We start from the raw sequence: 17,407 nt of genomic DNA, 5'->3' as shown, positions 1-17,407 counted from the left end.
TGGCGGAAGAAGAACACCACATTCCAAGAAAAAGACCTGCTACCTACTGTCAAATTTGGTGCAGGTTCCATCATGCTATGGGGCAGTGTGGCTAGTTCAGGGACTGGGGCCTTTATCAAAGTTGACGGTCGGATGAATTCAACCCAATATCAACAAATTCTTCAGGATAATGTTCAAGCATCAGTCACAAAGTTGAAGTTACGCAGGGGTTCGATATTCCAACAAGACAATGACCCAAAACACAATCTACAAAGACATTCATGCAGTGGGAGAAGTACAATGTTCTGGAATGGCCGTCACAGTCCCCTGATATCATCGAATATCTATGGGATGATTTGAAGCAGGCTGTCCATATTCGGCAGCCACCAAATTTAACTGAACTGTAGAGATTTTGTATGGAAGAATGGTCAAAAATACCTCCATCTAGAATCCAGACACTGATCAAAGGCTATAGGAGGCTCTAGAGGCTGTTATATTAGCAAAAGGAGGCTCAACTAAGTACTGATGTAATATCTCTGTTGGGGTGTCCAAATGTATGCACCTATCTAATTTTGTTATGATGCATATTGCATATTTTCTGTTAAATCAAGAAACTTAATGTCACTGCTGAAATACTACTGTTTTCATAAGGCATGTCATATATTAAAAGGAAGTTGCTACTTTGAAAGATCAGCCAATGATAAACAAAAATCCAAAAAATTTATTTTTTTCATATGACTGTATATGCTAATAATAATAAAAAAAGTTACAGCAGAACACATTAGTTAGCTTAACACTAGAATTACCAGAGCCTACGAAAAAACTCGTAAATCTGTCCCACCTTAAATCGCTTCTTAAAACCGTTCTCACCTCTCCGCCAGCGTCTTTTGTTAATCTAAATGTGCTGATAAAAGAAAAGCTGCAAGTAGCCAGCTATTCCATCCACAACCAACTTAGAAATTGCACAAACTTCTCCCAGCTCATGCCTTGATTGATTTTCTGGGAGTGAAGTGGAGTTTTAGAGATGAAATAATAGATCGTTGTTTGGAACACACGCATTTCATGTCTGTTCCGTTTCTACAGTAATCTGTGTAAACACATTGTTAAAACAGAAACGTTTTTTATATTCTACTAGTAGATGACAAAATGTAGGCATAAACTATATAATGTATGAAGCCTGAAGTATCACAGAACTACTTTCACAAAGCTACAAATCTAACACAGCAATTGCGCTTTTATTCAAAAATATAACTGCAGAAACAAAAAGCCGCCTTAACATGCGACATTGACACCCATTTACTATGACTGGCTTTGTGGCGCAATAGAATCAGCCGCTGACTGGGAATCAAAAGGTCACGAGTTTGATCCTGCTCCCCTCCGGTTTCAGAAATAAATTGTCTTACTATTTTAGAATAAAAACATACATTTGATTTCAGTCTGTAACAGCCGGTGTAATTTATGCTACTTGTAAAGATTAACTTTGTTTTTTTTTTAGTCAGTTTTATTATCTTAGCCGCGTTCACATGCCCAAACACACCCCACCCCCGCATCTGACACTGCTGTTTTCACATAGACGCGCTGTAACAGAGGTAAACTCAGCTCCCTTCTACATCGGAGCAAGAATGCATATACCATTGCTTGCATACTAAAGTGTCAGCAGGCACTTTTTGTGGCATTACACACATTTTTACGCATGCCCTCTGCACACTACTTTTGACTTTAGGCTTTAGGAAGTAAGTAAATAAATAAAGGTAAATCAGCACATTTAGATGACAAAAGACGCTGGTGGAGAGCTGTGAAAGATTTTAAGAAGCAATTTAAGGTGGGACGGATTTAAGAGTTTTTTCATAGGCTCTGGTAATTCTAGTGTTAAAGAATCAATTGTTAAAGGCTTCTCTTTCTCCCTTCATTCAAGCAGCCATGAAGCACCATGTCAAGGGTGTCTGCATCTTAGTCTTTATCAGTTAAGCTGCGCGTTGCCACTTACTGACACAGTTGCCTATTATTTTAGCCTTACAGGGATGCTAGTACAACAAATAAAAATTCATTAAATTATTAACTAGGCAGTCCAGTTTTCACATGTGGGTCCTCCTCATCCCAACTTAACTGTAAGAATTGATTAACCAAAAGATCATTGATTGATTAAAAGCTCAGGATTAGGATGTGATTAGGTGCCGAATATGTCCTTCGAGCCAAAGTGGTTGTTATGAGAAGGTGGACTAAAAAGGGAATTTGTTATCAGAAGGTGTACTGCGAAGAAGATTATTATGGGGATGTCTACAGGGTCATAATTACTGTTATGAGAAGGTCTACAACACAAATGTGATTGTTATGAGAAACGGTGCTGAGCGAGTTCATCATCATGAGAAACCCTGTACTGTAGATGTTAGGAAACTGTTGTGAAGGCGGGACATTTTGTGATAAGAATTGTAATAAATTTCAGGCTCACAGAACACTCAGGGCTCATTTCATGAACTGATACAGGCTTTATGTGCTAAGAATTGTTTCCTATGTTGTGCAATATAGTCTAAATTCTGACTGCCTTTCTGAAAACTCCGCTTGTTTTTTCTGAAGTTTTCTCCACAACAGAATAAACTAGGAAGCTGTTCTTCTATCAATGCCATTAAATAGACATCCCTTTCGAGCAGATAGGGGTGGACATTTTGGTGTGTTTCTTAGGAAGTCCTTATGAACCAAGGAACACCTTTCACCCCAGACATGTTCAGAAAACTTGCAAACATTTTAAAACCTAAGTATACCACCATAAAAATGATGATCTAGAAAAGCAGTTTAATTAGATGCTCAAACAAATGCTACATAATGCATTAAGCAATGATGAAAGGAACTGGGATTAGTTACTCTTCCTCATATTATTTGCTTACCAGGAAGACCCACAGACCTCCATGGGGTTTTTGCCCTTTAAATTGCTTCACGCAAGACAACCCCAAGGTTTTTTGGATCTTATAAAGGAAGGATGGGAGAATTAGTAACTCACTTTCACTAATATTCTTGACTATACTGCACAATTATGTGAAAGATTTGACAACATTTGACCCATTATAAAAGAAAAGATGGAATGTGTCGCAAGCAGCACGGGCCCAATTATAAAATCAAGTTCAGTGCCAGTGATTGAGTCATGCTACTCATTCTCACTTCTCATTCCAAATTGTTAGCACATTGGCAAGGATCCTATGAGATTAAAGAAAGAAGAGGCTTGGTGGATTATTTGGTGAAACAACCAAATCATTGACTGGGTGAGTGTGTATACCATATCAGCTTGCAGAAACCATGGAAGGAAAGGGAACCTGAAACCCTTGTGCTGATAGCCACACTCCTTTATCCATAGAGAAAATTTTAACTTTGGACCCAATTTGACAATTCAACAACTATATTGCTTATTATGTATATCTCTCGCTCAATCAACTATCTGCCTTATAGCTCTCAAACTACCAATCATTTCAAATTCAAGACCACACACCAATATTTTGTCTTGTGTAGCATATGGCAACTAAGCCCAGAATGACTCCAGCTATGGAAGAAAAACAAAAGCATGACATTAGATCATATTATCTGTCCTTTTCTTTGTTCTGCTAGATAATTTATTTTTAAGATGGTAAGTTTACATACTGAATCTACATAGATTCTTCTTCATTTTTTTATTCAGACCTGTGAAATTTTACTATATGAATCTGTAAATCTGGTTGCTTTTGACTATAGAAGAGAGAACTGTATTTGACTTTTTCCAATGAAAAGAAGGCTGTGATGTATGTTGTTCCCTTTCTTTACTATAGGTTTTGCCTACACAGTAGACCTGTTGTGGACTAAGTCCCAAAGACACTTCCAAATGGCCCCTACAGAGGCTATACTGCCAAACCCCAGGTACAATCTTTATAGAAAAAAATATTTATTCTTCACAAAAAATTATCTTTAACACAGAGGTTCTCTGAAGAGCAAATAAGCTATACATTGACTGTTAAAGGCAAATCAAAATCAGAGTCCCACTATGAATTCCCAAGAATAGTCGAAAAACAGAGTAATAGGTCAAAAAATCCAGGAAATAATTAAGCACAACACAAGAACTCATAACTCTGAAGCACATTCACAATAAATTGCCAGGAACCGTGGAAGACCCTCCATATTTATAGGTTGGAGGACAGTTCCTGGGGGGTTATTGACAGGTGGTTCCTCTTCTTGTGGGAACACTCACAAAACACATAGAACATAACTTGTATACAAAGACAAAACCAAAAATAAAGAAAGGTGCACGTAAGCACAAAGAAAAGAATAAATAATGAACAAAAGAGACATAAAGCATGAATTTGAACCTCAGCCAAGGGAGGAACCCCTCAATGAGACATGACAAGACTAGAATCAAATTCTGTGGCTTTAATCTTAATTTTAATATTAGCAAGGCACATTGTGAACTGCTGCTATTGACTTAAAACTATTTTTAAAAAAGATAAAGTCAAAGGGCTAGGTCCAAATGATTAAATATAATAATAATATAATTTAATAATTATAATAATCTTATAATAAATACAATATGAAAGATATTGTTGGTTATGAAGGAGCATAAGAAAAATTTAGAACTCTTATAAAATAAAATTAGTGAAAGAACATATCTCTCTAAGTGCAGTAGTTTCCTGAACTGAATGCTTATCATGGAATATTGTTCTTTATTTTGCCTGTAGTTATTTCTAAATAAAGTATTTATAGTTATTTCTAAATAAAGTTTTTATGAAAATAATATTGTAAATATGAATACATTACAGTCACAAGTGATTTAATAAAGTAAAATGGTGAAATATGCAAGATGACCTTTTTAAGCTGATTAAAAAATAATGTTTTTGTTTCATGACTTCATTCATATTCCCTAGCAGTGCAGGTACAATACTTTCAATATGCCAACAAAACATAATTTTTTATATGAAGAGAGTACTGCAGACATTTGAGTGAATCATTAGCCATGACAGTTTTTTCTGTGCAGTATAACTGTACTTTGTCAGACTGAAACCAATTACAATAGTAAAGAATTATTTATAAGTAGCCAGTGGAAGACAATATCTACTCCTATGCAATAAGCACTCTAAATCATGGAGAGTTTGTTAATTAAGGATGACGGCCTTTAGGAAGGATTCAGAAAAAGTAATTGTTAAACTGGATGAGAAACTTTAAATTGAATAGCACTAAAGAACAGTTACACTTATAAGGTTAGCTATTTTCACCATGTGGTTAAAAATGGATTAAGCTTTTGCAGAAGTCTGTTACAGAAGTTCTATGCTCTCAGTTTTTCTTTGTGTTTTTAAATTTGTAGTAACGTTTGTTAGTGTTTCCAAAATACTTTGGCAGCTGGAAAAGTATGAAGCAAAGATTCCATAACCTATGTGACTTTGTTTTAAAACTTTTAATGAAATTCAGAAAAAAAAAGTTCATACAAAAATGAAAAGAAAAGGTGGTAACACCAGACATAAATAAAATTATTTCTTGCTGATGATGTTTCTGTTTAAAGCTCAAATCTTAGTTATATTTCTTTAAGTTTCTTTATAGCAAGGGATGCTTCAATGTACCTTAATATGTTTACATTCACATTTGCAGTCAGAAAACAATATGCCTTTGTACCTTTTTTTTGCAAAATCATTCCAGTTATCCATAAGAAAACACTTATGTGAATTAAACATTAACTTCTACAAGTTAGTAACTGATTTGATTATTAATTTTTATTTATTTTAGCATTGAATATGATCTGTATTAATCGTATAAATGGATTTAAAATTTATAAATGATCTGTTACTGTCATTACCAGCTTATGCAATATCTAAACAGCACTTCTGACAAGCTGTGAATCCAGGATAATTTACAGAAAGAGGATCTGAAGGCTATCTTACGCCTACAACAGGAGAAAATGTCAAGAGATACAGAGAAATTAAAAGTGGAGTAAATATAATATTCTATTAATCAGTGGCTAGCACTGTGATCCTGGACACCCAAGCAGCTCTGTTTTACCTTACTATGGGAGCTCTTCACCTGATGAAGAAGAGGGCAGAGTCTGGGCAAACATAAAAATTTAAAACCAGCCTGAAGTCCACTATTTTGGGGAATGTTCTTTTCAAATAAGATGGAAGAACTGTCAGGTCTCATAGTGAGTCACAGTGTGTACAGGTACTGTGAAATTTTGTGTAATACAGAGACGATGCTCGTGTCGATCAAACACAGGAAGCTCTGCAGTCTACTTTGACTTTATGACGTAGGAAGATAAGTAAATAAATCAAGGTAAATAACATTCAATCTGGCTTCTGTATAAGTAACATATACATTTTGTCATATAGTGACTATCACAAACTTGAGAAGCTGCCATCATCGAACCCAAAAGCTCTTGATTGGGAGTCAGCAGTTCTTAGCATTGCACCACGCAAGCTGTCGTATCAACCGCCTACGGTAACCTGCTTTCGTTTTTCTTCAGTTATATTCTTGAATAAAAGTGCACTTGTTTTGTTATGCTTGTACCCATGTCATAAATGTAGGAAGGACGGTCCTTGGGTGTGTGTGAGAATTGTTAACATTTGAATCTGATGATTGTATATAGCACGGAACGGATCTCTCTCTACTATTCTGTCTTCTGCATCTCCTGGAGTTCAAAAGAAATACCACCATACAGCAATATGTGGACACTGGCCAAGATCGGAAAAAAAAAACAAAAAAAAAAACAAACGCGGTCACTGACTATAACCGCATGAAGGTATGCAAATGAATATAATGTTGTAGTGCAACAACGTTTTCCGAAATGTACACTACAGGTCATAAAATGAATTATTCCAAATGTCATATATCAATCAATCAATCAACATTTATTTATATAGCACATATTCATACAAAAAATGTAGCTCAAAGTGCTTTACAAAATGAATAGAAAAATAGAAGACACAATAAAAAATAAACATACGTCAACATTAATTAACATATATATATATATACCTAAGTCTCTATTTTTTTTGTCAGTGCAGCTCTGACATCATGGATCAGAAGGTGCATGCTAATTCAGCATAAGCAGGAACACTCAAGAATAAAACTGAATAAAAAAAAAATCACATCCACAGTCATTCTCAGTCACGCACACCACTTACGTCAACGTCCACAGTTTTCCCAGGCCCAGTCTCGTTCGCGCATAAGATCTGACACGGTTTTCCAATAAAGAGGGGGAATAACAAAACAGGTTTGTTTGTTATACCACATCCTTATCTGTAAACAGCGTCAGATCCGGGGGGCGGGGCTGTTGGCAGCTTGAACGTGAGTGAGAAAATACAACTGAAAAAAAAACCCACTAACTTTGAAAAGTACTGTACATTTACAGATACAAATCAAATTTATGTTTTTATTGTACGATATTAACAATAAGATCAGCTCACTAATCAAAATGGTAAATATGGGAAGCAGTTGATATTGAAACCGCGACCTCCTGATTGGATGCCAGCAGTATCAACTGCCTACCGTAACCTGCTTTCTTTTTTCTTCGGTTAAAATCTTGAATAAAGGTGCACTTGTTCTATTAAACTTGTACCTTTTGTGAAAGTGTTTTTTTTATATTTGTATTTCAGGTTTCACACATTATACATTTCATGTCTACATTTGGTCAATTATTACTAAAACATGAAAAATGATTCTGTGTTAATGACGTTTTTACATAGATTGTTGTTGACACGGAACAAACATGAAATGTATGTATTCCAAATGACGATGTACTTCTTTACATTATAAAGCTCCAGCTCTTCACTCGAAGATAAACACTTAGAACTGAGAAACTTCTTTGCGAATTGAACTGCGACGGTGGGTGGGGGGATAGGATACCAGGCTGCTTGCTGCCTAATGACACATTTACAGGACAAAAGAGGCTGATGGAGAGGTGAGAAAGGATTTAAGGTGGGCCGGATTTACAAGTTTTCTTGTAGGCTCTGGTAATTCTAGTGTTAATTTAATAGTTTCTCAAATCTCATCATAACTAAAGTAGCATGTTAAATGCTTCATATTCTGTGTGTTCTTAAATGTACTCTTATGTGTGTGAATTAATACGTGCTTCTTAAACAGGCTTTCTCTTATGCCAAAAGGACACAGAATACATTGAATTGAATTATTTTATTGTTGTTATATGGTACAATGAGATTCAATATGCAAATCGTCCTTAAACCTATTTTCCTGTAAAATGGTAAAATAACAACAACAACAACAACAACAACAATAATAATAGGATAAAAAACAGTGAAAGCATAAGTAGCTCAGGTTGTACAATATTACAACCGTAATGCAAGTTTACAGTGAGGCAATTGTACTTATAAGTACAAACAGTTCTACCGGGAGCACTTGATAGACTGATTGTGTTTTTTGCTATTGGGATGAAACTGTTTCTATACAGGTGTTCAAATAGACTTTGCCCACGGCTGAGGCAGCATGTGCTAGATGCTGTTTCTTCCCACTCTTGACACAATTCGCCATAGAGCTGATGTACAGCTGTGATTCCACACTCAGATACAGTAGGATAAAATACTCTGAGTGGTGCACTGAGAGTAACAACTCTAAAGTGGCCAAGGTATTTGGAATAGTTTGGCCATTCGGTGCACCTTTATATGGTTACAGGTTGATTAGAATCAAATACCTTGAACTAAAAAACAATATGCAGTTAATTTCAGTGTATTTGATAAAGCCACAACAGGGATACGAATCTAAAAAATAAAGGGAAACCATATAGGAACATTAGCACTGCTTTTATGCTGGGTGCCGCCAGTTTGCAAAACTGAGCGGAGAACTTGCGTACACAAGGGACTGAGCTGGCGTGAATATGTGCGTGGCTTTAAACCTAATTTAGTTGTTATACATCGCAATGTGAGCATGGAAATGGGTGAAAGTTAAATTTTTGTGCATACGCACCATTTATACATGAGGCTCCAGCTCACTACAGTAAATCTAGGATTTTCCAGGGCCTGGAATCAAACCCACAACCGCTCAATTATGAGTCAGCAGTTCTTACCTCTGCGCCACCCAGGCAGTAATGTCAGCATTGTAACCTTACCTGATTTATTTTCCTTCAGTTATATTCTAGAATAAAAATGCACTTGTTTAGTTATACAGTACTTGTACCTTTTATAAAAGTGTTTATTTAATATTTGGACTTCAGTCTTCACACATCGTACACTTCATGTCTACATTTTGTCATTAGTACTATAACATGAATAAAGTTTCTATTTTAGGTATGTGTTCAGCCTTTCTGGCCTCGCATTTCCTGTCATTCTACATTTACCCAGATCAGGGTAGATACAGAACACACATGCAATGCATGTGTACCAAATAATGACATATTATTTACCTTCTACAATTCCAGGAACCCCACACCCAGATAAACAGATTTGAGCTCTGAGAATCTTCTGTGCAACATAAGCTGCTTGCTGCTTGACACATTTAGAAAACAAAGGAGCTGATGATAAGGTGTGAAGGAATTTAAGGTGGCCCGGAATTAAAAGTTTTTTTGTAGGCTTCAGGGATTCTAGTGTACATTTAGGCAGATCTGACCACAATCTGATCCATCTTACTTCCAACTACAAACAAACCTGTTATTAGACAAAATGTTGTTGCTGAATGGCACTGAATGACTGTTTCCACAGGACAAATTGAGAAATGATTGTGTGGAACACATGGGGACAATATTGAGAAACCCATTTCATGGTCTGTGTTGACACTTTTATACCCTCAAAAACAGTTCACAGCCTTCCAAATTACAAGACCAGGATTGTCTTAATTAAGACACACCATCTCTGCATTTCTAACCCCCAGTACTTATTATATTTCAATCGTGATGGTTCGTGGGTTTTTTTAATTAGTTTTTGCTTTACTTTTTCTGGAATTTACACATCACATGACGGTGAAACACACAGATCCATGACCTCTGCATCACATGATCAACTGCTGTCTCATGGTTATAGACACAAATTGGTGCTTTGGTGGAAATTTTCTTGTGACCACAGGTCAACCCAGGAGTTAAGCCAATTAATATCACCCATGCAACAATGTTTGGCATCCATCAATGGATAAAACCAAACCTTAGTTCATCTGTTAGAGATGAATTCATTGAGAAAATTGGGCAGATAGGTGGCAATTGATTCTTTTAGTTTCTTGACTCTTTTTTTTGTGCTTTGGGTCACCTCTCCCGGTTTTCCCTTTTTTGTTTCAGTCAATCTTTGTGTGTCTGGCTTCTCTTTTCTGCTTACTCTGTATGACTATTCTTTGGCAAGTCATTCTCAGGCTCTCAGCTATCTTGAAGCTCACAGTAATCCTGGGGGACAGACAGTATTGCAGAAAGTGCTGCAGCTCCAGAAAACATCTTGTATTGCTCCAGTTCCTGAAAATGAAATTAATGGCTAATGATGAGTGCCCCCCTATGTCCCACATCATAAGGACCTTTGAAAGGCTGGCCTGGGAATATATAAGTCCTCTTTTGCAAGAATATGTAAACCCATTGCTTTTTGCCTTTCACAGAAAGGAGTGGAAAATACAATTATATTTCTCCTTCAAAATGTCTGTTCCCATATAGACAAAGCTTCCCTCTACATCATTCAGCCATTCCTGTTAAGGGGTAAGCTCAGAAATATACAGATGATGAGCCTAATGAATAACGCTCTATCTGTCTAGAAGACAGCAGTTTGTGAGGGCCAAGGACTTGGACTCTGATGTAGATGAGATCAATACTTGTTCAAAACAAATGTTCCCTCCTGTCTTTGTTTCACTTCACCCTGTATACACTGGAGTATAAATATAACAACAGGTCATGTGACCTGCAGAAATTCTCTGACGATTCTTCACTAATTGGGTGTATTGTCAAGTGGAATGAGGCATAGTACAGGAGTTGAGTTGAGAACTTTGTTTCTTGGTGCAAAGAAAATTGTTTGCAACTAAACATCAACAAAACCAAGGAACTGATTATTGACTTTCACCAGATACCAAACAGCCTTTATGCCTGGTCACTATTCGGGAGTGGATGTAGAGGTGGTGCATCTACAACTGCTTGGGGTTCCACATCAATGGCAAAATGGACTGAACTAGTAGCACAGAGGAACTATGTAAGAAAGGGTAGAGCAGACTGTGTTTTCTTAGGAGATTGCATTCCCTCAATGTGTGCATTGACATCCTTTACATCTTTTATAACTCTGTAATTGTCAGTGCAAATATTCTATGCTGTGGTGTGCTGGGCCAGCAATGTCACCTCAAGAGAGGCCCACTAAATCAACAGACTCATTAAGAATGCAGTAATGCACTCTCAGCTTATTGGAGGTAGTTATGGAGGATTGGCAGACAAAACTTATTGTCATTATTAACAATGCTGCACATCTTCTCTCTGACACACTAGCAATTAGTACTTTTAGCCAATGAATTATTCAACAGAAGTGTGCCGATAAACACTAGTAGAGCTTCTTTAAACCAACAGTAATAAGCCTTTATAATGCTGCTTTGTGACTGTTCACTTACAGTATCTTTATTAAAGTCAGAAGTATTTTCTTTTTTGTAGTTTTTAGTGGTGTTATTGTGGTTGTTTGCTCCATAATTTCCAAATTCTTTGAGCTTCTGCAAAATGTAGATTTCCCATTGGGAAAAATAAAGTACTATCAATTTATCTATGTTTCTGTGTGATAATGCGTTATATCCTGAGAAACAACATTGACGAGCATTGTAATTAGTTGCTGAAATATTCTACTGCACTACCAACAATCTTCGTAAATACAGTCAAAATATTAAATTCATGAAGAACTTTCTGAATCACTTCTGCTGCATAAGTGGTCTTTTCTTCAACGTAAATATTAAGCTCATGTCATATAATGTATGTGAGTTAAACAAAAATTCTGGTTAACTCATATTTGACAGGCAGGTTTCACACTACGAAGAGAATAAATCAGAAATTATTTTGCATGTAAATAATCATCCTGATTACCGCTTCATGAAGAAAAACTTTAAATGTCAAATAAATTTAAATAGGGTGACACAATAGTGCATGCTGCTGCCTCACAAATCCAACATTTTGAGTTAAATTCTCAGTAGTTGTCTGTGTGTAGATTACATGACTACGCAGGCATTTCTTCAGTGTAACAAGTTTTTCTCTGACAAAGATGTACTTGTTCAATTTAATTAATAATTCTAAATTGTGGGTATGAATGTGCCTTAAGTGAATGATTACTTTCAGGGTTGTTTCCCACTTTTTGCTTGATTTGCAGGGGTAAGCTACAGCATTCAAAACAATGGTTTGGACTAAGCATGTTTAAAAAAGGATGTGATGCATCTTAATAGATTAAAACAAAGCAGGTCTGATAAAGTATTAATAAACAGATAAATCTAAAAATGTGACAGTTCACATTTTTTTACATCGATTCTCATTTGTTACAATTTTGCAAATAGTGCAGGCTTTTTTTTTTTTCTAATAAAGGATACATGCGACTCAAGTATGTAAGTAAAGCCTTTGCATGCTTTTTGATGGATGATAATCCCCCACATGTCATTAACAGACATTCATAGCTCATAGCCTCACCGAATCATTAAAGCGCTTTGCAATTGGACACATAGTAAAGCTTGATTTGTGACAGCAGCAACATTTTCAAATCTCATTGCCTCTCATAAAATTATCCAGTTCACAGTATTTGGCACTAATTATTTATGGAGAGTTCATCATTCACAAATAAGCAAGCTACTGTGTCAATTCAAAATACTGAATACACCAAATATTGTATACCTGTTGACAATAAAAGGAAATGCCTTTCTCAAAGAAATACGCATTAGCTCTAAATTAATTAATGCTAGCAATTTTACAGTTTAATTTGTGAATTTTATATATATTATATTTTGCAAGTATTGATACTTACCACTTCACATTGCTCAGACCCCAGTTTGATTTCTGTGTGAAGTTTGCTTATTTTCATTGTGTTCCAGAGAATTTATTTCACTGATAATGGTTTGGGCTTTATCTTTCCACAATATGCCAGTGGTGTGGATGTGTTCAGTGAAGGTTAATCAACTCCCTTCCTGCTACTGTGTATGCAATGCTTAATAATACAAAAATATACTTTCCTACACAGAAGAGAAATGTTCTTTAGTTTTAAAGATGATCAAGGTAAAAAGAAATTGATAATACAGGAGAATTGAGCTAGCCTATTGGCAGCAAGCATTTCTAGACAAAGTTTATTTATCTGATTATCCTTCACACTTTGTTTGTCTCATTATTGGTATTTGGTTAGTGTTGCAGCCACCTAAATTTTCTTAATTACTGTATCTCTTTGCTGTTTGAAGTAGTATGTTGGCTATGTGTTTGATGCCTAAATACACTGTAAGTAGTAGTATAGGGGCGTCACTATTATACATCATCAGATTTTGACAGGTGTATGTCCCGCCCCCCTGGCATTTCCGGTACCCACCTGCTGCCACCTGGTTAATGGGCATTTCCCCCCGCGGTCTGATCTCTGCCTGTTGTCGGGTGCGCTGTTTGACCGGCATCGGACCTTTTGTCAGTCGTGCGCAAGGAAAAAATGGTCAGCCGATCTTAGCCTTGATGCTAAAACTGGGGCTGATCATCTTTGTGATCCGAGACGGACCTTTGGGAGCCTGTAAGGTGTCATAAAAGGTAAGTCATCAATGGGGCGGAGCAGACATCCTGCTCCTATCTGCTTGCAGCGCTCGGGGGTGTGTACAGAGAGTACAGAGAGCGTGATTGACAGACCCCAGCGAGAGGATGTACAAGAAAACTTTAGAGAGAATCTATTACACACCCAAGGAACCTGGCAGTACAGCCCAAAACACCCCTTGAGCATCCCGTTACCTTGCCCACCTTGTAAAACCATGCCCTTTATAAAGCAAGGCATATGCCCAAGTGTTTAAAACAATAACTTTCAGAGTGGATGTACAAGGAAAGGTTTAAGAGAGAATCTAGGACACATCCAGGGAAAAAAACCTGGCAGTGCATCCCAAACACACCCATGGGTATAGCGTTACTTTGCCCACCATGTAAAATAACATGCCCTTTATAAAGCAAGGCATATGGTAGATGCCCAAGTATTTAAAACAATAACTTTCAGAGTGGACGTACAAGAAAAAAGGTTTTAGAGAGAGTCTATGACACACCCAAGGAACCTGGCAGTACAGCCCAAAACACCCCTTGAGCATCCCGTTACCTTGCTCAAATTGTTAAACCATGCCCTTTATAAAGCAAGGCATATTTCAGATACCAAAAGTGTTTTAAAACAACAAGTTTTATTCAATGATTCAAAAAAAGATGTCAAAGTGTCTTAAAAACAACAAATTTTATTGAAGCAAAATTCCAAACATAGCAAAATAAGATCTGGTCTTCACTTTGAGTTACAAATTGTTTGCTATACATTAAAATTGTTTAAAGTATGAATAAAAGCTGGAGAAACAGCCGTAAAATAATCACACAAGCTTATTTGTATACATTTGCAATTCACTTGAAAAGAAACAAAAACACAAGAAAATGTATACATATAGGAGTACGCAAATGAAAATTCAAAACCAGGTCCAAACCCATCAGTGAGTCGGTAATACACCTAAAATAAAAATGTTTAAGCCAGCAAATATACTTTATATATTTATATTTCACTAAATTATGCAAACCTATTTTCTGTTTGGAACAGAGCCGACCACATAAAGCTGGTCTTCACAGGCTGAATCAGTTTTACGTATGCATCAATGGGTATCTCTCCCTGCTCAAACACCGACATAACATCATCCACCTTTCTCTTGACAGATTTAAGAAAACAGGGGAGATTATACATTTTTAGCATAGCACAGACACAGGACACAAGTCTAGCCTTTCTAGCCCTTTGGAGCATAAATAAGCTAGGTTTATAAGCCCAAGAACGTTTTTAGACAGGCATAGATCCAAATTACCTGTTTAGATTTCTCTGGTTCATGTTCTAACGACTGGTTATCTTCTATAATGATGACACCGGTCTCTGCTTTAGCGGTATGTTTTGTTGTTGCAGAATCCATGTTTTGCTTCTTTCTAGTAAAAGAAAACAGATAATGGTGTGTCTCGGGGATGGACCGGCAAGCTCCAATGCCACGAGGGACCTGCCCGGGCCTTTGGGTCCAAATATCTGTACTTAAATATGCTTTTGGGCGAGGCTTTTACAACGCTGGGCCAATCAAAACGTTTTAAGAAAAGATTTTTTAAGATAACCCGCCAACATATTTTTAACCAATCAACAAACACATGCCGCATGTTAAGCTAGCCAATGGAATTACACCATGCTGGTTCGGGCGTGTGCTGAGTGCATCCAGCGCTTCCCAAATTCAGAACCGACAATCAGGATACACACCAGGCAGCTGGGATGTGAATGGTCTCATATGGCTAAAAGGCAATATGGCACGACTGAAAAAATGTATGAACTGGTCTGTCAATGAAAACGGTGTTAGCATATGAATTTAACAGTAACAGACAAAATCTTTATAATACTGTACATGCAATGGTGGCGCACTCATAGGGCAGCCGCTCTCTAACCCAGGAGATCTGGTTTTGCGATTGGGGACGAGAGCAAAAATAAGACAGGTCTATCTATCTATCTATATTATCATGATTAAAATATGAATGTGTGTTATTCTAACATAGCCCCATAAACAATTGGTAAAAAAAAATGGAATGCTCTTCTTTTCATTCTTAATAAACACAATTTAATTTATGATAGGCCTAGAAGTTGGTAAGTCACGCTGGGGCAGACGGTCTTGTATATAAATAAATAAATAAATAAAAACCAGGTAACGCGTTAATATTTATGTATATATAGGTCATGATGGTGTGCACGTGTAATTTGACTTTTTATCCCTGGCATGATTAACTTGTGCCTTAAAATAAGAATAAGAAGAAAAAAAATGAACCAGAGCAGCGGATGCGTGTGTTGTCCGGTGCGCACCCGTAGAGCTGTCACTTTCTTAAGATAGGGGATCTGGGTTCGCGTCCGGGCAGACAACAAAAGTAAAACATTGACTTTTCAAATGTGTATATGATTATGCATTACTGTATGTTATTCTATTATAGCCAAGTAAACTAAGTAGTCAAATGGAATTCTAGCAGGAGTTTGAAATGAATAATAGATTTTTACTCGCGAAGGCAGATAGGAAGAGCATGCCAAATTTTAGGGGCCATCACACTGAAAGTTCTGCCACCCATAGTTACTAACCTGTATTTAGCTACGGTGAGTAAATTAGCGTCACGATGATCTTAAATCCTCACCCAGGGTAATCCGAAACACGTTTCTAACGGTTCAAAATCCTTATAAATAATTTTTCTGTACAAAAAGTAACACTCGTCAGGGGGACACTGGAATCTGTTGCTGCTCTTTGAGATGAGGCGAGTGTAGAGGGCCTTGTTGGAACATTCTAGATGTACCCTATTACATAAAATGAAATGATAAAATTCATTGGAATATACGTTTCATCGTCTGTCTATAAGTGATAACGGTGGAACATTCCAGAGGTATTACATATAATAAATGATGCAATTTAATTGTAGCACCTGTTTTATAGTTATGTTTCACCATGTGTCCATAAACGATAACAGCTGATTATGTCATGTTAGGTGGTTATTGGTCTATTATATATAACATGGACGGAATTACACATCAAATATTTTATGCATTTAGCATTCCTGGAGCATTATGGCTCGCATCTTAGATTCGGATGAAACTGATGATCACCTTTCCGATTGCCACAGAATTAAGATTTGTATATTATATATTCATGCATAATTAGTGAAAAAAAAACTTACTTTGTCTCTGTCTGGTGATTGCTCCCGAAGGGGATATAATGCTATTTGTATGTACAAAGTCAATTTTAAAATACCGCCACAATATTTCTTACCAGGATTTTCAGCACGTGAGAAATTGCTTGAATCTCTATTGATGACTGTCTCGCCGAAAAAAGAGCACCATAAAGCAACCCAGACATGTCTTAACGACATTATTAGTATGACAACATCTTGGCAGATCCCAGGTACGAAAACAAAACAAAAACAAAATAAATAAATAAACATTGGTTGTTTAACGAATCCTTTCATTATTAAAACCGATCTGGATGCTGTAAGTATTTGTTCAACCAACAAGCAGTGGGGCCTGTGTTCAGTCCAGGGCCACTGTTCATTGCTTGGAGCTCAATGCACCGCAGCGATAAGACCCTTGCTGGCCAAGGGCCTCACAAATGGGCACATGGTAGAAAAATTCTTATTTTAAGGCACAAGTTAATCATGCCAGGGATAAAAAGTCAAATTACACGTGCACACCATCATGACCTATATATACATAAATATTAACGCGTTACCGGGTTTTTATTTATTTATTTATTTATTTATTTACAAGACCGTCTGCCCCAGCGTGACTTACCAACTTCTAGGCCTATCATA

Source organism: Polypterus senegalus, chromosome 16 (genome assembly GCF_016835505.1).
Source record: "Polypterus senegalus isolate Bchr_013 chromosome 16, ASM1683550v1, whole genome shotgun sequence".
Taxonomy (NCBI): domain Eukaryota; kingdom Metazoa; phylum Chordata; class Cladistia; order Polypteriformes; family Polypteridae; genus Polypterus; species Polypterus senegalus.
This window is presented reverse-complemented; position numbering follows the sequence as displayed.